Source organism: Strix uralensis, chromosome 4, assembly GCF_047716275.1.
Source record: "Strix uralensis isolate ZFMK-TIS-50842 chromosome 4, bStrUra1, whole genome shotgun sequence".
Classification (NCBI taxonomy): Eukaryota; Metazoa; Chordata; class Aves; order Strigiformes; family Strigidae; genus Strix; species Strix uralensis.
In genome coordinates, this window is record NC_133975.1 from 84589058 (window position 1) to 84610372 (window position 21315).

General features: G+C 44.3%; 1 protein-coding gene across 8 annotated transcripts in view; it reads right to left on the reverse strand.

The window, feature by feature from the left end:
* The window catches only part of MAPK10 (mitogen-activated protein kinase 10), a 189550-nt gene that overhangs the window by 147379 nt on the left and 20856 nt on the right, over positions 1–21315 (reverse strand). The window contains exon 1 of one of the 8 annotated variants that reach the window (XM_074867545.1): positions 4036–4143. The exons of the other annotated variants lie outside the window; for them this stretch is intronic. The gene's annotated coding sequence lies outside the window, so the exon portion shown is untranslated. Of the gene's footprint in view, positions 1–4035; positions 4144–21315 lie in introns of those variants that run through there. 8 annotated transcript variants of the gene reach the window in all.

Genomic DNA, 21315 nt, shown 5'->3' on the forward strand with positions numbered 1-21315 from the left:
CTGATGAGAAGGAATGTTTTCATACTGAAAAAACAATTGTTGCTGCAGAAATGGCTTGAAGATTAAAACAGCGTGTACAACAAAAAAAGGTGCTGCCTGTTCTAACACTTGCTAAGATGTTTTTGGAAATGTGCCCCAGGGTCTCTAATGACCAGAACTGGAGAAAAGCTCTGCCTTACCCACCAGAGAATGTCAAGATGTATCCGTTACAAACTAAACAAATAACCCCATTTGTTTCATCAGGAAAATGATTAGAAATCATTTATCAAACTATTACAATTTGGCTAAATACCCAACATAAACATAACGGTTTAAATTGTGTGTAAATTGCATTTTGTACCTCAAAGTAAAAATCATACTTGGGAAGTTACATGGAAGGCCTCAGTGCTTTTGACAGAGATGTGCAAGAAGTAGTTTAAACTGCTGTTCCCTCTGTTTAATGACCAAAAATAGTACCTCTGTGCAGACTTTTTAACAGGACACAGTCTGGAAGTCATCATCTCAATAACACCATTAATAATGGTAACAATATGGACAATAAATAACAGTCTCTGTTAAAAACTAAGAGAACTTTTATTATCTATCACACTAGTGGTCAGTCTATCAACTGCCTTTAGTAAGAGTCGTCACCAGCTGTGTCACACAAAGGGCACAAAGTCTTGCAAAAAGTTTACAGAAGACACTGGAATAAAGGTCTTACCTTTCCCATGGCAAGAAAAGACCTAATTTATGTCCAGAAGTTAAATCCAAAATTCTTCAGATCTTTTGGTCTTGTTTACTTTTTGCAATAACTTAATTTTTCTTTATTTTTTGGTCTTGAGACATTGAATTCAGAAACAAATATATCACACACAATAACGATTCTTCTATTAATCACATATGTGGTTTCATTGACTCCTGTCTCTGGAGTAAAAAATAAACAAACACATATGAGAGCAGGTGTTAATTACATAAAACACAGGTGTATGCGTAGCTACTTCATCTTCTGCTCATCATTAAACCTTGCAGAGGCAAACAATACTTAGAGGCACTGTACAGAGCATAGTATCAGCATCAGGCCAAGAGGTCAGGTCTCACTCAGAGGCATTTCACAGTATTTGAACATTACACCAGTGACAAGAATATGAATGAGGTCTTCACAACAAATACACACTTTCAGAGGGACTGGCAAAACACATTTCTGTCACCTGTGCTGTCAGTTACTGCCTCAAAGAAGCATGTCTCTTGACAAATACCAAGAAGGGGGTGAAAGTGCAAAGAAAAAAAGGGACATAAAGCAGGATTTTAGACAGCCCAGTTTTAGTATGCTTACTTTTACAAAAGCCAAAGATAAAAATCACTGCTGGCGATTGTTATCATAAAGACATATTTCTCCAACAGCAAGTAATGACTGCCTTGGGAGTTATAAAAGTAGTCAACAGCAGCTCAATTCTAGCCTAATCAAAAGTGGTTTAATTCTTGCAAGGTAGAAGGAGAAAACTCTAAAGCTGTAATGCTCACACAAAGCAACCACTAACTCTCTTCAATTGCTGGCAACAGCTGCGGTTCTTCTAGAGCCTGAGAGGGACTGTAAACAACCGAAGTGAGGAATTAGAGCATGGAAGACAAACTGAGGCTGACCTGAAGATGCCACAGGAAGACAAAGGAGGCAAAGGGGATCATCCTTCTGAAATGTTTAAAGAAAATTGTCTTGTGGGAAGCACACAATTCAAAGAGGGGGTGGTATCCTTCACCAATTTTACTCCCCCTTAATTCCATTCCTAAACTGGCTTGCTGCCTTCACATTGAATTCAATGCATGCCTTCTTTCAAGTATCTTTTTTCCTCTGCACCTCATTTTCTCTCATTTTGTTTCTTTACTATGCCTTTTACCGCTTCTTTTTCTGCTACTTCTAGCCATATTGCCTCCTCCTTTTCTATTCTGTCCACTGCTGTTTCACACTTCACTTTTTTTTTCCCCTACTGCCCAGAATGTCCTCTTCTCATTTCTTCATTCAGTATGTCTCTTCCTGACCACACCCTTCTCACTTCTGCACTTTCTTTTCTTTTTCCCCTCAAGAACACTTCTTGACCTTTCCCATATCTTTAGTTACTTCACTCCTTTTCCTGTCTTCAGTCTACAGACTGAAAGAGATTTCAGAAATTAAGCCAAACCCAATGCCCAGTGTAAACTCTGGCATAATCTTCAAGCATCAATTAAAACAGGAGAGCAAGTTATTGGCTTTACTGGTCAGAGAAAGTGAAATGGACAGATGAGAAACAAAAGCAATACAGTCAAGAACAGTACTTTGATAGTATTGATGCTGCATCTCTAGTTGTAGCAGTTTGGAGATCACTAAGCCTTACTGCCAGACACCAATACTTTCTGCTGTTCTGCCTGCACGCTCTTTTGCCTCAAGAGTCCTCAGAATCACAGAACTGTCTAGGTTGGAAAAGTCCTTGAAGATCCTCCAGTCCAACCATTAACCTCACACTGACCATTCCCAACTCCACCAGATCCCTCAGCGCTGGGTCAACCCGACTCTTCAACCCCTCCAGGGATGGGGACTCCCCCCTGCCCTGGGCAGCCCATTCCAACGCCCAACAACCCCTTCTGCAAAGAAATACTCCCTAAGAGCCAGTCTAACCCTGCCCTGGCACAGCTTGAGGCCATTCCCTCTTGTCCTGGTGCTTGTTCCTTGGGTCAAGAGACTCATCCCCGCTCTCTGCACCCTCCTTTCAGGGAGTTGTAGAGGGCGATGAGGTCTCCCCTCAGCCTCCTCTTCTCCAGACTAAACAACCCCAGTTCCCTCAGCCCTCATTTCAGTTAGACTGAATAAGGGAAAAAGAAGAATCCATATTTTATAACAGGACAGACAGAATGGCATTTTTTCATCTACTTCATGCAACCCTTGGATACCTACGCCACCTGCAGACAGGCAACCAGCACAAAGGGCAATTAAAGACCTGTTTGAAGTAGTCTGGGAGCAAAGAAATGGTAGGAAGCACGTGACTGATTTCCCAGTGATGTGCCCCATGGAGACAGGGAATTGGAGTTTTAAATTACTTGACAACTCTACCTGAAGCTCCTAATACTGCTGAATATGTCAGTGAACTCTGCACATGACTTGAGGCACAGCCTCAGCAGGCAAAAAACCCAAAAAGCACACCAAAAAAAGTCACTTTTCTTAAAGTGTTGGTAAAACCAACAAATGGTCAAGTCATCCCAAACTCAATTAGTGCATCTAAACCTGAAATAGCTCCACATAATTATTTTCAGGAACCTCAAGACCAGGCTATTTGTGTTTGTTTAATTATAACACTGATTAAGCTATCATCAGTGTCCCCGATTCTCTAAGCTTAATAATGAAAAGCAGCCTCTTAAAATTTAATCCAATGGAGCACCCAGCTGTCAGAAAACATGGACAGGCTCAGTATGGAAGGAAAACGCACTCCCTGGGAAACAGTAGCCTTACACAATTGTTTGTTCTCGGATTTCTGAGGAAATGTATAAGGACACAGATGCACAATGCCCGAACTCAGAATATCCATATTAACAGACTTTCTTCCTGCCAAGATAAACTTCATTAAACTCTTCTCATACACAGCAGATTAAGCGCAACTGATTACATACAGAGTCAGATGGAGTCAGAAAATTAGCTGTTTTAGAGATGCAGTGAGCAGTTAAAAGCAGCTGAGACTTTTCATTTCATTTTCTTAATAAAGAGCAACAATGGCTAAATTTAGTATTACTTCTCAGCTGAAAAAAAAAAAAAAGCAGCTGTAAAATAAATTAAGACATGCTAACATTCTGCTAGTTTCAGAAGTTATCATACATCAGACAGTCTGGTAACAGTCCCATTTTGGTCAGGAGCACACAGGATTTTAAAACCCACAACATGTGACAGTTTTCTTCCTTCCAAGTTGTTCTGTAGTAACCAAACCATTCCTCACTTGACTCCCATAAGGAAGTCCAGCTCTACATCTCCAACTGCCCCCGAAGGGAACCAAGAGATTTCTGAATGCCTTAGTGTCTACATTCTCCACCTTTGCCTACCTAACAGTTGCCTGAGACAGATCTGAGACAATGCAGACTTCAGCTTCCTGTCAGTCCTCCTAATGCTGCAGGAATAAGCGTGGTCCGCCTCTGTCATTCACTCTTCAGTCCCCAATTTTCCAGTTTAGGATGAAGGGAGGCACAAAATGGACTGGATCACATGAAAAAGCTATAAAGGAGGTGAAACAAAACAGAATGCTGATGGGATGACACCATGCAAAGTTGTGCATTACAAGCCAAAAAAAGAGATACTGAGAGGGTTGATAGTTTGGAAAGGCATTGTAGATAGGAAATATTTTAGAGAATAGCAAAGAGTAAGCACTTTCCTCTTTCAGTGTAGAGACATTCAAAATATGTCACTCTAGCTTATACCTGAGGAACAAAATGGAAAGAAAAAGTATCAATTTATTCTCTGCCTTTCTGATCTCTTCTTTGCAAATTTTGGTTCAAAATTTAAAATAGTTCATGCTAGTGATGAGATAGAGTGAAAAGCAAAATATTTCCTGTTGTGAGAAGCTGCTTCTTCCTTTTCAGAGGTTTTGCTTCATTATAGCAAAAGCAGTTAATATATACTAAAAGGAAACCATCCTGGAGAACAGTAATCACTTAGTGCCGTACAGCAGAAGGATGATGTTAACTGTGCATGGAAACAAAACTCAAGTTTCTTATTGTCCTGGTTTAACCAGGATAGGGTTAAGTTTCCCCAGCAGTGGACGGGGAGCTCTAGCCGGGTTATTCAGATACCATGCGGACGTCACATCCTGGCAGGTCACATTTTCCTGGCGCAGGAGCATGGTGCACTCGTGGTTTTGTACATCGTGCTTTCCACTGCTGTATTTGGTAGCTCTTTTGCTCTGTTCATTGCTATCACTGTTATTGTTATTGTTGTTGTTTGTTGTGTTGCTATTGCCCTGTTGTATTAAACCTTTCCTTATTTCAGTCTTGGGGCTTTGTATTTCACTCCCTTTGTGGGGGAGGGGCAGCGGCCGCGTGGTCTCAGACCCCGGCAGGGGCTAAACCACCACAACTTTGGCGCCCAACGTGGGGCTGGAGAAGACTGAAATAAGGACAAAAGGAGAAGTGTGTTAGAGCAATCTGTTAGGTGCAATTTTTCTGTTTTACTTGTATTATTTGATAAGAAATGTTTGCAATGCTGGGCAATTTGCTTGCGTGGTGGGGCTGGATTAATCCTCATATCCACTCTGTGCTCCTAGTAGTGGCATTTATTGTCGGTGGAAAATGTGGCAAGGGCTGTATTTTGCTCTACTGGTTACTGTCTGCTTATAATGGGCTCATTTCGCTGCTTGTGGGGGTGCACCGCTACCTGTTTGCTGCCTGGTCTTTTGTTTGGGGTCTCACCCCCTCTATGGGTGAGCCAGGGGAGGAGATTCTCTCGGTTTTTGAGAGTTTTAGCTATCCCTGGAGCCTCCTGGCCACTGTGTTCGCGGCACAATGCTTTCTAAATATCTGCCTGATCCTGTTTTGGGCCATGCGGTGCTTCTCCAACAATAGCACCACCCGGAAACCTGCCCCGGGGGCAGATAGTTATAAATGGCAAGGTGTGTGGGAGAAGATGGGCAAGTGCCTGAGTCAGTGGTCACCCCCAATGCTTTGGGATCTCACTGCCGAACAAGTGCAGAGTCCTGATAAACTGGTGGAGTGTTTGGAAAAGGTGTGCTGCCAATCTGACAAATCCTGGGAGACACAAATCCTTGCGATGTGCTGGGGGCTTGCCCATGCTTACCGTGTCATCTTTAACACTGTTCACTGCCCCCAAGGGGGCGAAAGAGCTGCAGGGTCTGAAAGTGAGCCTGCTGGTACAGCAGCTGGGCCAGGGGGACAGGCAGCGCCAGTACCGGTCACCTCCACCAGCACAGCAGCTGAGCCGGAGGGACAAGCAGTACCAGTATCAGTTGCCCCGATACGGAAAACCAAATATACCAAAAAATCCCCTCGCAATGTACAGGGTGATAATGAACCAGGCCCATCACGAGAGCAGGAGGAAGAGCCGGAGGTAATCATCCGATCTCTATCCCTCAGTGAGTTGCGAGATATGCGGAAGGATTACAGCCGCATTGCAGGCAAGCAAATTTGCACCTGGTTGCTCCGGTGCTGGGATACTGGAGCTGCTGGTTTGGAATTGGTGGGGAGAGAGGCCAAGCAGGTGGGACATTTAGCCAAGCAGGTTGGTATTGACAAGGCAATAGGGAAACAGGCTCAAACCCTCAGCCTTTGGAAGCGACTCCTGCTCGCTGTGAGGGAGAGGTACCCCTACAAGGATGATTCTCTATGTCGGTTAGGCAAATGGACCGACATGGAGAAAGGCATCCAAAACCTCAGGGAAATGGCTGTGTTTGATATGATCTATGGTGATCTGAATGATGAGCAGTCACCATTGGATCCAGATCAGGTCCCTTGTACACAGCTGATGTGGCGGAAGTTCCTGCAAAGTGGACCAGAGGGACATTCCAAAGCATTAGCAGCAGCATCCTGGTGGTGAGACAATCAGACAGTGGATGAAGTGACTATGCAGCTCCGGCACTATGAGGGAAGTCTCCCTTCCTCCCAACATGCTTTGGTTTCAGCCGTAGAGGAACTGTCTCAGAGGCTCCAAAAAATGGAACAGGACATGTCCTATGTTTCACCTGCACAGGCCGATGTCTCAGCCATTAGGAGCAGGCGTTTCCCCACCCAAGAGAAGGGCGGTAGAAGGTACACACCACGGGGCACCCTGTGGTTCTTCCTCCGCGACAATGGGGAGAACATGAGAAGGTGGCATGGACAGCCCACTTCCGCCCTAGCTGCACGAGTACAGCAACTGAAAGGGAAGACCACCATGAAAGGGGAGTCTTCCAAGAGAGATGCAGCTCCAGTGTCTAGTCAGAAACCCCCCAGACAGAATAGAATGGCCAACAGTATGCTTGACCCTCTTGAGGGGACCAGGAAATCATTCCTGCAGGAGTCACTCTTAGATCAAGTGAGTGATGGTGAGCAGGATTAGAGGGGCCCTGCCTCCAGCCAGGTGGAGGAAAGGGATAATCGGATTTACTGGAAGGTGTGGATCTGATGGGCTGGCACATCAGAACCACAAGAATATAAGGCCTTGGTAGACACTGGCGCACAGTGCACCTTGATGCCATCAAGCCACAGTGGGGTTGAATCCATCTGCATCTCCGGAGTGACAGGGGGGTCCCAACAGCTGACCCTATTAGAAGCTGAAGTAAGCTTAACTGGGAAGGACTGGCATAAGCACCCCATTGTGACTGGCCCAGATGCCCCGTGCATCCTAGGTATAGATTACCTCAGGAGAGGGTACTTTAAAGACCCAAAAGGGTACCGGTGGGCCTTTGGTATAGCTGCCCTGGAGGAGGTTGAGCAATTGTCCACTTTACCCGGCCTCTCAGAGGACCCCTCGGTGGTGGGGTCGCTTAAGGTCGAAGAGCAGCGAGTGCCAATTGCTACCAAGACGGTGCACCGGCAACAGTACCGTACTAACCGAGATTCTCTAGTCCCCATCCATCAGCTGATCCGTCGACTAGAAAGCCAGGAGGTGATCAGCAAGACTCACTCACCTTTCAACAGCCCTATATGGCCAGTGAGAAAACCTAATGGTGAATGGAGACTGACCGTGGACTACTGCGGCCTGAATGAAGTTACACCAGCGATGAGTGCTGCAGTGCCAGACATGCTAGAGCTCCAGTATGAGCTGGAGTCGAAGGCAGCCAAGTGGTACGCCACGATTGACATCGCTAACGCGTTTTTCTCCATTCCAATATCACCAGAGTGCAGGCCGCAGTTTGCGTTCACTTGGAGGGGTATCCAGTACACCTGGAATCGATTGCCCCAGGGGTGGAAACACAGCTCCACCATTTGCCATAGACTGGTCCATACTGCACTGGAGAAAGGTGGGGCTCCGGAACACCTGCAGTTCATTGATGATATCATTGTATGGGGGGACACAGCTGAGGAAGTCTTTGAGAAAGGAAAGAAGGTAATTGAAATCCTTCTGAAGGCTGGTTTTGCCATCAAGCGACAGAAGGTTAAGGGGCCTGGAAGGGAGATTCAGTTCCTAGGAATAAAATGGCAAGATGGGCGTCGCCACATCCCAATGGAGGTGATAAACAAGATAACAGCCATGGCCCCACCAACCACCAAAAAGGAGACTCAGTCTTTCCTGGGCGCTGTGGGGTTCTGGAGGATGCACATCCCAAACTACAGCCTGATTGTGAGCCCTCTCTACCACGTAACCCGCAAGAAGAACGATTTTAAATGGGGCCCAGAGCAACAACAAACCTTTGAACAAATTAAGCAGGAGATTACCCAGGCAGTGGCTCTCGGGCCAGTCCGGACAGGGCAGGAGATTAAGAACGTGCTCTACACTGCAGCCGGGGAGAATGGCCCTTCCTGGAGCCTTTGGCAGAGAGCAGATGGGGAATCCCGAGGCCGACCTCTAGGCTTTTGGAGCCGGGGATACAAAGGCTCTGAAGCTAACTATACCCTGACTGAGAAGGAGATACTGGCAGCGTATGAAGGAATTCGAGCTGCCTCAGAAGTGGTCGGCACTGAGACACAGCTCCTCCTGGCACCTCGACTGCCGGTGCTGGGATGGATATTCAAAGGAAAGGCTCCCTCCACACATCATGCAACAGATGCCACGTGGAGTAAATGGGTTGCGTTGATAACACAACGGGCTCGAATAGGGAACCGCGACCCCCCAGGATTAGTGGAAATGATCATGAACTGGCCAGAGAGCAAAGATGCTGGGATGTCACCAGAACAAGAGGTGAAACGTGCTGAGGAGGCCCCACCATATAACGAGCTGCCAGAGGAAGAAAAACAATATGCCCTGTTCACTGATGGGTCTTGCCGCATTGTGGGAAAACACCGACGATGGAAGGCTGCAGTGTGGAATCCCACACGAGAAACCACTGAAGCTGTTGAGGGACAAGGTGAATCGAGCCAGTTCGCAGAGGTGAAAGCCATCCAATTGGCTTTGGAGATTGCTGAGCGAGAAAAGTGGCCGAGGCTCTATATCTACACTGACTCGTGGGTGATGGCAAGTGCCCTGTGGATGTGGTTGCAGCAATGGAAACAGAACAACTGGCAACGCAAGGGCAAACCCATCTGGGCCGCTGAAGTATGGCAGGACATTGCAGCCCGGGTGGAGAACCTCGTTGTGAAGGTGCGCCATGTGGACGCCCATATACCCAAGAGTCGAGCCACTGATGAACATCAGCATAACCAGCAGGCGGACCAAGCTGCTAAGATTGAGGTGGCTCAGGTGGACTTGGACTGGCAGCGTAAAGGTGAACTGTTCATAGCCCGGTGGGCCCATGAGACCTCGGGCCACCAAGGCAGAGATGCAACATATAGGTGGGCTCGAGATCGAGGGGTGGACCTCACCATTGACACCATCGCAGAGATCATCCACGGATGTGAGATATGTGCTGCAATCAAACAAGCCAAATGGGTGAAGCCCCAGCGGAATGAAGATCGATGGATGAAATATAAGTATGGAGAGGCCTGGCAGATCGACTACATCACACTGCCACAGACCCGCCGAGGCAAGCGCCACGTGCTCACAATGGTGGAAGCAACCACTGGATGGCTCGAAACTTATCCAGTGTCCCACGCCACCGCCCGAAATAGCATTCTGGGCCTTGAAGACCGAGTCCTGTGGCGACACGGCACCCCAGAGAGGATTGAGTCGGACAACGGGACTCACTTCCGAAATAACTTCATAGATGCCTGGGCAGAAGAACACGGCATTGAGTGGATCTACCACATCCCCTACCACGCACCAGCCTCCGGGAAGATCGAGCGCTACAATGGACTGTTAAAAACTACATTGAGAGCAATGGGGGGTGGAACCTTCAAACACTGGGACACACATCTGACAAAGGCCACTTGGTTAGTCAACACAAGAGGATCTGCCAGTCGAGCTGGCCCGGCTCAGTCAAAACTTCCACGTGTTGTGGACGGGGATAGAGTCCCTGTGGTGCGCATGAGGGACCTGCTGGGAAAAATGGTCTGGGTTAGTCCTGCGCCGGGCAAAGGCAAACCCATCCACGGGATTGTTTTTGCTCAAGGACCTGGGTGCACCTGGTGGGTGATGCAGAAGGATGGAGAGGTCCGATGCGTGCCACAAGGGGACTTGATCGTGGGTGAAAACACACCGTGAGTTATACTGTGCTTTTGTTAATTTTTCTTTGTCAATGCTCATTGCTAAGTGGCAGCTGGATGTGACGCACATGGTATAGAATAAAGGGGTGGATTATGTCCTGGTTTAACCAGGATAGGGTTAAGTTTCCCCAGCAGTGGGGGGGGGAGCTCTAGCCGGGTTATTCAGATACCATGCAGACGTCACATCCTGGCAGGTCACATTTTTTCCTGGCGCGGGAGCGTGGTGCACTCGTGGTTTTGTACTTCATGCTTTCCACTGCTGTATTTGGTAGCTCTTTTGCTCTGTTCATTGCTATCACTATTACTGTTATTGTTATTGTTGTTGTTGGTTGTGTTGCTATTGCACTGTTGTATTAAACCTTTCCTTATTTCAGTCTTGGGGCTTTGTATTTCACTCCCTTTGTGGGGGAGGGGCAGCGGCCGCGTGGTCTCAGACCCCGGCAGGGGCTAAACCACCACACTTATTTAACCTCCTGAGAGAAATTCCTACTGACAAGCACTTCAAAGAAAAAAAATCCCACCAAAACCAAACAACAAATACACAAATACCAAAATGTATAAAAGAAGTGTTAATTAAGAAACACACACATAATATAAAGAGACAGAACTGTTGAGGGGTTTGTCTCAAATTTTTGTAATTTGTATAACCAAAACCCCAAATCTTCCCACTTATCTTCAATATCTTTCTGCAAAACTACTTAATAGCCTTTTATTGAGGAACCTCATAAAATACCAACCCTGCGGGTAATACTGCTATCCTATACAAGACATACAGACCGAGTCCAATGTCTGCTCACAGCCAGGCCAAAAGCAGCAGAGTTGAGTTCTCTAACTGCTTCACACAGACTGCCTGCACCCAGAAAACAAGATGTCTGGCGGTTCTTGATGTGAGGAAAAAACAACTGCAAACTGCTTTGAGAGGATTAAGAGAGTGAAAAGCTAACCTCAGAACCAAAAGAAACACAGAGGACCTAAGCGAGAAAGAAAAACAGAGAAGAAGTGGATTTCTCAGGATGATAGGACAAAGAATTCAAGCAAAGCAAAAGGAATCAAAAGGAAGGGGTCATTTTCCTCATACAGTACCTGGATATGAAACACATTGACTCATATAATCCTCTTTCATTTGATTCCATTTGAAAATTACTCATGATCCTTCTTACACTGTCCAGTATCCCAGTGAAGAAAAACTTTTTGAGAATACTTCATCATGCAAGTCTAATGATCTCTGTCCTTTGGTATTTTCTCTTTCCCATTAATACACACCACTAAAAAATAAGTTATCAATAAATTAATGCATAGATGCCCCAAATCCTGATATTTCTTTTTCATGATTCGCAGCATGTTAATATAATCTGTTGAAATATTGATGTGTCCCCACTCTACTAAGAGGAACTAGTAAATGAGTATCTGAAGACACAGACTGGAAGCTTGTAGTGGGCTGACCCTGGCTGGATACCAGGTGCCCATCAAAGACACTCCATCACTCCCCCTCCTCAGCTGGACAGGGGAGAGAAACTACAACAAAAGGCTTGTGGGTCAAGATAAGGACAGGGAGAGATCACGCAGCAATTATTGTCATGGGCAAAACAGACTCGACTTGGGGAAAATTAATTTACTTTATTACCGATCAAATCAGAGTAAGACACTGAGAAATAAAAACTAAATCTTAAAACACCTTCCCCCCACCCCTCCCTTCTTCCCAGGCTCAACTTTTTACTCACAAATTCTCTACCTCCTCCCCACTCAGCAGTGCAGGGGTACGGAGAATAAGGGTTGCGGTCAGCTTATCACACACTGTCTCTGACGGTCCTTCCTCCTCATGGGAGGACTCCTCACACTGTTCCTCCGCTCCAGGATGGGGTCCCTACCAGAAGACAGAGTTCTCCACAAACTTCTCCAACGTGAATCCTTCCCAAGGGCTGCAGTTTTTCACAAACTGCTCCAGCCTGGATTCCCCATGGGGTCACAACTCCTGCCAGGAGCCTGCTCCAGCGTGGGCTTCCCATGGGGTCACAGCCTCCTTCAGGCACCCACTTGCTTCAGTGTGGGATCCTCCATGAGCTGCAGGTGGGGATCTGCGCCCCCGTGGACCTCCACAGGCTGCAGGGGACAGCCTGCCTCACCATGGTCTTCACCATGGGCTGCAGGGGAATCTCTGCTCTGGCACCTGGAGAACCTCCTCCCCCTCCTTCTTCACTGACCTTGGTGTCTGCAGAGTCATTTCTCTCACGTATTCTCTCTCACTCCTCTCTCTTCTGTCTGCTACTGGTGTCACAGAGGGGTTTTTTCCCCTTCTTAAATACATTATCCTAGAGGCACTACCACTGTCACTGATGGGCTCAGGTCCATCTTGGAGCCAGCTGGCATTGGCTCTATTGGACATAGGCACAGCTTCTAGCAGCTTCACACAGAAACCGTCCCTGTGACCACCACCCCACACACACCCCCGCTACCAAAACATTGCCAAACAAACCCAATACAAAGCTCTTTTCACCAGCTAATATTATATAAGTTCCTGCCATGACATTCATAAGAACAGGAAGAGGAAAACATTCACCACATGCCCCAAGTCATTGTAAATTTAGGACAAGAACCTACAAACTCCATTTCTCTCTGCAAACCTCTAAAATTTCTTCTTCTTCTCAAATTATAAGGTTTTCTCTCCATTTAGCTGCAATGAAAATCCACCCAAGTGTGTTCTGAGGAAGCCTCTTCTGAACACACTGAAATCACACGGACCTGGGACACAAACTGAACTAACTGGCATTACACTTCACTTTCCAAAGGGTTTATAAATCCACCTATATATTTGCTCTAGAAGGCACATTCAATAACACAACAATGATAAAAGCATAAATAACACTCTCAAGCAAGCTCTGTCTCTGCCCTGTGAACCTGCAGACACATCATAAAATGACTCCCTGTTTGCACAGTGTTGGTCTCATTCCTTTGAAGTTCTGTTGATTTGAAAGGAGGGAACCAAGGTAAACAGAAGTATCAGCTATGATTCTGCTTGAGGTTCCCATTCTCTTTGTAATTAAACTGGTGAAGGAACTAAAGAAAATCAGGACTGTTCTGGTGACAGTGGAAAAGCAGCTGAGACACTGTGCACAACTAATTTAACTTTCACATACAATGACTACTGTGAAAGGTGGAACAAATGATCCAAAGAAGACACAGAAGAAATTAGGCAGCAGAATGCGCCATCCCTCCTTGCAACTTTCAGGCACAGGCAAGTGTGCCAGGTGAATGAGGTTCTGGGATGTTCCCCTAACAGGTCCAGGCCCTGGGGGCTGCTGCCCTAACAACCAGCGCTAAAAAGGGCTGGTAATCCATCCCCCTCTGCAGGCTCCTTAGCAGCTGTCTTCAATTTGGGAGCATCACAAGGTAACTCCATAGATGTTTTTTGTATTATGACCTTAATATACATCATCTTTGATCTATCACAGGTGAGCCACCTGTCTGCTCCTGTAAAGGTCCCTCATGACCTGCCTCGGTCTCTCTTACAATTTCCCATCAAGGATGGTATCAAAGGAGCAGCCCTCACATCAGCCCAGAATGCCAGTGTCCATGATCCGGTAATCCTTATGCTCACTCTCATGTTACCTGCCACATGTAGGAGTAATAACCTCCAAATGTCTGCTGAACAATGTCAGTTTATTCCTTACAACAGTAATTTTCCTGGATCTATATAAAGAAAAGGAAGAAAGACCATAAAGCCATGGGAAGTGCCATCACTTCCACATTTATTTCTTTTCTTTCAAGCAGAAGCTGGGAAGACTGGTCAGTTTTTCATCCAGGCCAGATGATTTTTCCAGAGCTTTCAAAATACAGTTACAGCAACTCCACTGGGTGTGTGGAAAGACCATACTAAGTGTTTGATAGGGCTCATGTAGAGTTACATAAGTGCAGATGTAAAAGGCTGATGCCCAGTACTGTCAACAGTAATTAATTATTCCTAATTTTTGCCCTAATAACTTTACCCAGGCAACGCTGAATTTACTATTTTGTAAAAGGTATGACTTTTTTCTTACTCATCGGTAAGGTACATGTTATCTGAGCTAAAATCAGGTTGGTTTCTGGACAAAAATAGGGAGGAGGTACTGATGCACTGTTTAATTTAGCAACTGTTGCCATGGAAATATCTTTTTTACTGACTGATGATGATTATCTCATGTTTGAAATGTGATTTATGCACATTCTACATGACAGCAGAGAAGCATATTTATAGATGAGTAAACCAAACTCTGGTTATTTCAACATTAAAACGCAGCATGCTCCATATACTTTTCAGAAATACATAATTTGTCAAAATAGACTATTAATCATGCAAATTTGTTTGCCTCCTGCAGTATATAACCCAATTACTAGAGTAAAGCAGAAGCCCTTCCCAGATCTGAAATAAACAGGAACAGGAAACGTAATGCAATTCCCATTTTCTTCCTCTTATCCTCTCACAGGAAAGGAGAGAGACAGAACCAGAGAACCTAGCTGGTCCAGCAGCTGCTATTTTTATGAATTTACAAATGCACAGTCGACTGCTGTGGGATTTTTGTCAGTTTTCTTCATATTGGCCTTTGTGCCTAAAACTCATTTTTAGAATCAATGCTCCTCCACAAGCTTAAACGCATTGTTTTATCTGCTTTGTCCTAATATTTGCCTGCTGATCAATCATTTCTCATTCCACACACTTTTCTATTTTGAATGACCCAGGTACAACAAACAGAAAAAGCATGGCGATAATACACTTACTCTTTTGTGTGTGTGTGCATAAAGCAAGCGACGACAAAAATTTAGTCTCTCCATTCCTTCTGGCAACTCCTTGAAATGGTAAAGCCAGAAAGTGAGGTTTTCTTTACCATTTGCAATGAAGCCATCAAGCATGAAAACAAAATGGATGGTGGTGACTAGAGTAGCTTCAAATGTAGGAAAAAAATGTTTCTTACTGCAGACTGACAGAACAAAACACTTCACCCTGTGAGGAAGTCACAGAATCACAGAATCATTCAGGTTGGAAAAGACCCTTGGGATCATCGAGTCCAACCATCAGCTCTACTCTACAAAGTTCTCCCCTACACCATATCCCCCAACATCTCATCCAAACGACCCTTAAACACATGCAGGGATGGTGACTCCACCCCCTCCCTGGGCAGCCTATTCCACTGTCTGACCCAGCAGCCAAAAGAAAGGACCTATCCGAGAAATGAGACCTAAATGGTAGCTTCAGCTCAGAGCGACTTACACTACCGATAGACAGTATGAGCATCTAAGAATCAAGGAAATAAGCACCATATCTCTATATTTAAATACAGCTTGTTTATATTATTACATACAGCTTGTAACGCAACTCCTGAGTAGTAAGGGTAAGGAGATGTTTCTCTTGCATGAAAGGACATGCATTTGTGGGCAACAGTAGGTATAATCATCTCTTCTATCAATGAACTAGTCTAAATGTACTGTAACTTTATGTTTATGACTGACTTCCATGCTGGACACAAAGGCAGAGGAAGAATACACTGCAACCTGCTATCCTGGTCAAGCAACAGCTGGAACAATTACAACACATTACCGTTTGAACTAAGATGCCCACCATTACCAGATGTATACAATACAGAAATATTTAAATTTACTTGGAATATTCCTGTCTGTCACAACGTTTGTCTCTGCCATTATCTGTAAAGTTATCAAGAGGAAGCCTGATACTGGAAGGCACACCAGTAGAGAGAGATTTCTTTTCTTCAGGATATAAAGGTACTTAATGCTTGTTTTTAACTAGTTCTGGGTATGTCTGCAGGTAAGAAAAGAATAGCTTAGCCTTATAAAAATAAAAACTCTTCAGAATTAAAAAGAACTACAGTTATGGTGCAATGGTTAACTAAATAAAAAGAAGATGTATTGAAAGTTCCTGCATTAAGGTGCAAAAAGCAATGTGTAATTGCAGAGCCTGCCTTAAGTCACAAGAACCCAAAGGTCTCATGTTGACCAGCCTGTGTAGCCAGCTGCACAAAAGCAGTTTCAAGGTAAGGGAAGGAGGAACTGGACCAGTGAAAGTAAGCATAGAACAACAGGTCACACAAATTGAGAAGACTCTGTAATTGTACAGAGCCACCAAGAATATGCTCAGTATTAGAAGTAGCAGCAAAAATGCAGAAAATTAAACGTCTCTTCTCCCACACAAATAGCCAAAAATTTTACCCATATGAGACCTACAAATTTTTTGCTGAACTCAGATGTGATCAAGCTGTTCTTGTGTATAAGGTATCACAGATTAAGAGTAATTACACAGTACTATGGTTTCCAAACTACAATTTAAGAGGGCAAACAGACCACAAGCTATCTGTAGATGCCTCAACCTCCACACCGACAAAGGCACACTCTTAGGATGTGGAAAACCTTTGCACAAAACCCCCAAACTGCAAATATGCTCCCCCTAGACAATGCAAACTATTAAGTAGGCTCCCTGGGTACACTCCTGTGTATCAGGTCTCATTTCTGAACCATACAGCTGGGGAAGGAAACCTGCTTGTGGAATAGAAGACTGGAATGCAACTGTACTTTGTTCAGTATGAAAAAAGTATACCTATGCACTTCAAGTTTGGTACTGCAGCTAAAATTCATCTACTACCCTACATTTGAAAAAGGTATCAAAGGTATTTAAAAACTACCTGAATGTTGTGTTGTTAATATATGGAGATCAAGGAAGAGTTGCTGGTGAAATCCTTCATTAGAAATTATAATCAAGAGGAAGGCCACTCTTCTCCCTGCTTATATTTTAATATCAACTGGATAAATATATAAAATTAAAGCTAGCATGCATTATAAGCTTACTATAAACAAAGATGCTCAACACCAAAAAAGAGCTGATTACACGATATCCAGAAATTTTGACAAAGTACAAGAGTTTTTGAATAAGCCCAACAAAAACATTAATTGCCGAGTTCACCACTATCATACGTGGATGTGTTCTTTACAATGGTAGATGAAGGGAGCTGTGTGCTCAGATCTGCTAAAAGGAGGGACTCACAGCTGAAATGAACAAAGCCACTCTATAGGATGATAGCCTGACAAAAACTTGAGAGAAACATAGCAAGAATATGATTCACCTTGATTTCAGATGTCTTAACAAAGCTATCCCCAGACAGCATTCCTCAGTCCTCATACCAGACATTCAGTACAGCCAAATTGCTAAAAACATACTTAGTAATCCATACGGATACTAACAAATCAGATCAGATAATCAGCTGTCTGAACCATGTAGTCTGAAGGGGTGGGGGCAGAGAAAGATTTCCATTTACTTATTTTTGGCAATCAAATCAGCTGACAAAGTATTTTTGCTAATGAACACAGAAAAACCTGAAGGTGTTGCCAGCATTCATGTAGTAACTGATGACATGGTAAGAGCATCAGTTCAGGCAAAGTCTGAAGCTAAAGATGGCAAAGGCCCAAGCAGAAAATTTTAAGGTCAGTCCAGGTAAAATCTAGTTTGTGATGAAAGAAAACAAATACATGGAACACCTACTCTTATCTGACAGAACCCAGCCAGTAAATTCGAAGCCATTTCTAAATCTGAAATTGTAAAGAGTATTTCAGAAGATTCAATTACAGAGTATGCGAGATGAAACCTGGTTTGACCACTGCAGCAACCGCTACATGACAAGAGCTTAGCAACAAGGAAGAGCAGGACAAATACTCCTGACAGGAGAGCCAAGTCACCTTCTACAGTCAAGACTGTGCCTACACATAATGGCCACTGGCGCCCAGCACTACAGTCACAGCAAATTGAGACGTCAGCAGAGTATCAGGGCTACGTGAACAGGAAACACCTAACACTGTGCTAAGTGACATATACATAGCACACTTATTCATACTTAAAGAACAGCAGAAGCAAGAACTGACATTTGCACCATCAATTAAAACTGCCACCACCGTCTTACCACCATCTTTAGAGATGCACTTTACATAAGAATTGTCAGTAAACAAATCAACAAGTGGAAATAGGTTATGCATTCTAGCTTGACAGTATGACACATGTGACAGCTTCACTTGTGCACTGCATGAAGAAAGGGAGTCAGAGAGTAGTAAAGATTGAGCTCTGACCAGTTACGTGTTAATAATACCTGAGACACATGGATGAGAACTAATCAGGGAGTTGTCAGGACTGTTATAATAATGGCTGCTTGAAATGCTGTTCAGTGGGAGGGATTCTAAAAATATGAATACATTCACTTAGCAGTATATTACAGTGCTCTCTTTAAAATTAATCATGAATAATCATTACAGGGCTTCTGGCTGGCGGGAGGGAGTATTTCACATGACCTAGATCCTAGCTGTAGATCTACACAGATGGGATTATAGCTGTCTGGTATCTAATAATGAGAGCTCTGTTTCAGACTTACGCCTTTTATTTCACTCTTGGTCTGTAATATTGGGAAGCAATGACAGTTAGAAAGTACAAGCTTTAGCCAACAAACATGCTGATATTGCTAGGGTTGAAGAAAACTATGATGTAAATACAACTGTGCGTGTGGGAGGTTGTCAAAGACATATACTGGAGAGAAAACTGTGATTTCTGTCTATGGAAACTTTTTTTTTGCTGTGTTGTAATTATGTTTTTCTGCATTCAAACCTAATGTAACCTGAATAGTATGATTAAGGCACCGTTCAACTGCTTAAAGTTAGATTTGTCAGGATGATTCGGTTACTTAAAATTAAGCATGCATACAATTATCCTGGTAAATTGAGCGCTCTCTTTTTTTAGTCCTGTGGGTAGTACTGGATCCAGAAATGCTGTTGACAGCAACAGTAAAGCAGCCAGTAAGAACAGGATGCAGCTGAATACTTTTTTCCATAACAAGAATTCAATAGTTGATGGATACTGTTCTTTCCCAAATCAAAGTTAAAAAATTAACTGCAGACTAATAATCATAGAATGATTGGAAGGGACCTTAAAGATCATCTAGTTCCCATTCCTCTGCCATGGGCAGGGACACCTTCTACTAGCCCAGGTTGCCCAAAGCCCCATCCAACCTGGCCTTGAACCCTTCCAGGGAGGGGGCAGCCACAGCTTCTCTGGGCAACCTGTGCCAGGGCCTCACCACCCTCACAGGGAAGAATTTCTTCCTCATATCTAATCTAACTCTGCCCTCTTTCAGTTTAAAACTGTTACCCCTCCCTACCTCATACTATCCCTACAGTCCCTGATAGAGTCCCTCCCCCCTCTCCTGTAGCCCCTTTCAGTACTGGAAGGCCGCTCTAAGGTCTCCCCAGAGCCTTCTCTTCTCCAGCTGAACCCCCCCAACTCTCTCAGCCTGTCCTCACAGGGGAGGTGCTCCAGCCCCCTGAGCATCTTCGTGGCCTCCTCTGGACCTGCTCGAGTAGGCCTGTGTCCTTCTGATGTTGGTGCCCCCAGAGCTGGACACAGCACTGCAGGGGGGTCTCATGAGAGCATAGTAGAGGGGGAGAATCCCCTCCCTCGACCTGCTAGTCACACTTCTCTTGATGCAGCCCGGGGTACAGTTGGCTTTCTTGGCTTTGAGCAAACAAATTCTATTTAATAATTGATTTAGGGCCAAATACTGCTTAGATGTGGTAAGTACTTGAAGTCCTAATGCGCATGAAAGTTAAATACTTGTCAAAAATACTTATGTTCTCACATCTAAATTACCTCTCAGGAAATACAGCTTTCTCAGTCATGTCAAAATGTTTCACCTATAAATTTGTAGTCTTGAATTTACAATATATATAGGCAGATTTATATATACTATACAACAATGTACAGGCTGTTATATGGGGAAGTGCCTTTTCAGCCACAGGGACGTAAGCTGTTGCTCAGTGTGAATGACATTGACTTCTGTATTTGTGAACTTTGAACATACTATGTAAATACTGTGATGACACTTGTGAAAAACATGAGTAAGCAACACCAGAGTGTAATTTAAGTCAGAAGACATCAGCAGTCTTTGGCCACACTGAAATTCTCCCTCTCCCGAAGAGGTGGGCTTTTAATTTCCAGGTGGCTTCATCACTATCTATGTTGGTTTGCTTCCAGTTTTTTCATTATTTTTTTTTCCTTCTACTTTCTCACTGTGTGATTTAATTTTTTTCTTCTGAAGGAAGGAAGGTTTTCTATTCCTTGCCTGCTGTGACATGCCTTCCATTGAGGAATCTGTAATTATTTATTCTGCAGTTCCTGCTGTGGTGCAGGTTAGGATATGTTTCTGGAAGTGGTTGGTTATATATGTTTCCTGTGAATTTACACTAAAAAACCCCAAAACACGCAAGGTCAGCTTTTATTTAGTCCAGCAATTTTACTCTGTTAGGTTTGTTTATTCATTAAATGCATCCTGATGAGGTCCACCTATCTACTTCCCAATATAAAATTTTCCTTGTGCTAACATGCAACTGATGTTAAACTGCTTTGTTTTCCTGTTTACACCCGACTCAGTGACATATGCCTCGAGCACAGAAAAATATTGTGGAGAGGTTATGTACAAAATCTTTTCTCAGAAGAAACTGGAAATACTTCAAGGAGCTGAGAGAACACATGAAGTCCTTCAAATCCAGCTTGGGCTGAGTGTTTTGTGAAGGGCTGGATCAAAGTGCTATATCCCGGCCAAGATTCAAGGTATTCCTGCCTGAAGAGGTGAGCTGTGTAATAACAGATGGACCATGATGTTTTGGCCAGCAAAGGCTCAGGAATTGCTTTTGTGGTCATTGTTGTGGTTTGAACTCGGCCGGTAGCCAATCACCACACAACCAGTCGCTTACTTCCCCCCCCTTCCCCATGAAATAGGGGAGGGACAAAAAAAAGGAGAATTCGTAGGTTGAATAAAGAAACTCAGTTTAGTAATAGTAACAAAACAACAGTAACAATAGGAAGTCCGTACAGGTAATACACTGGCAACCGGTACACAGCCCGCCCCCAGCAGCGAACCTGACCACACCAAAGATCCCGCTGCACCAATCGGAAGTGGAAAGGAGAGAGAACGTGCCTCTGTTATATACTGAGCATGATGTCACATGATATGGAATACTCCAGTGATCAGTTCAAGCCCGGCCCTCCAGCTCTGCTTCTTCCCAGTCCAAGGAATATTAACT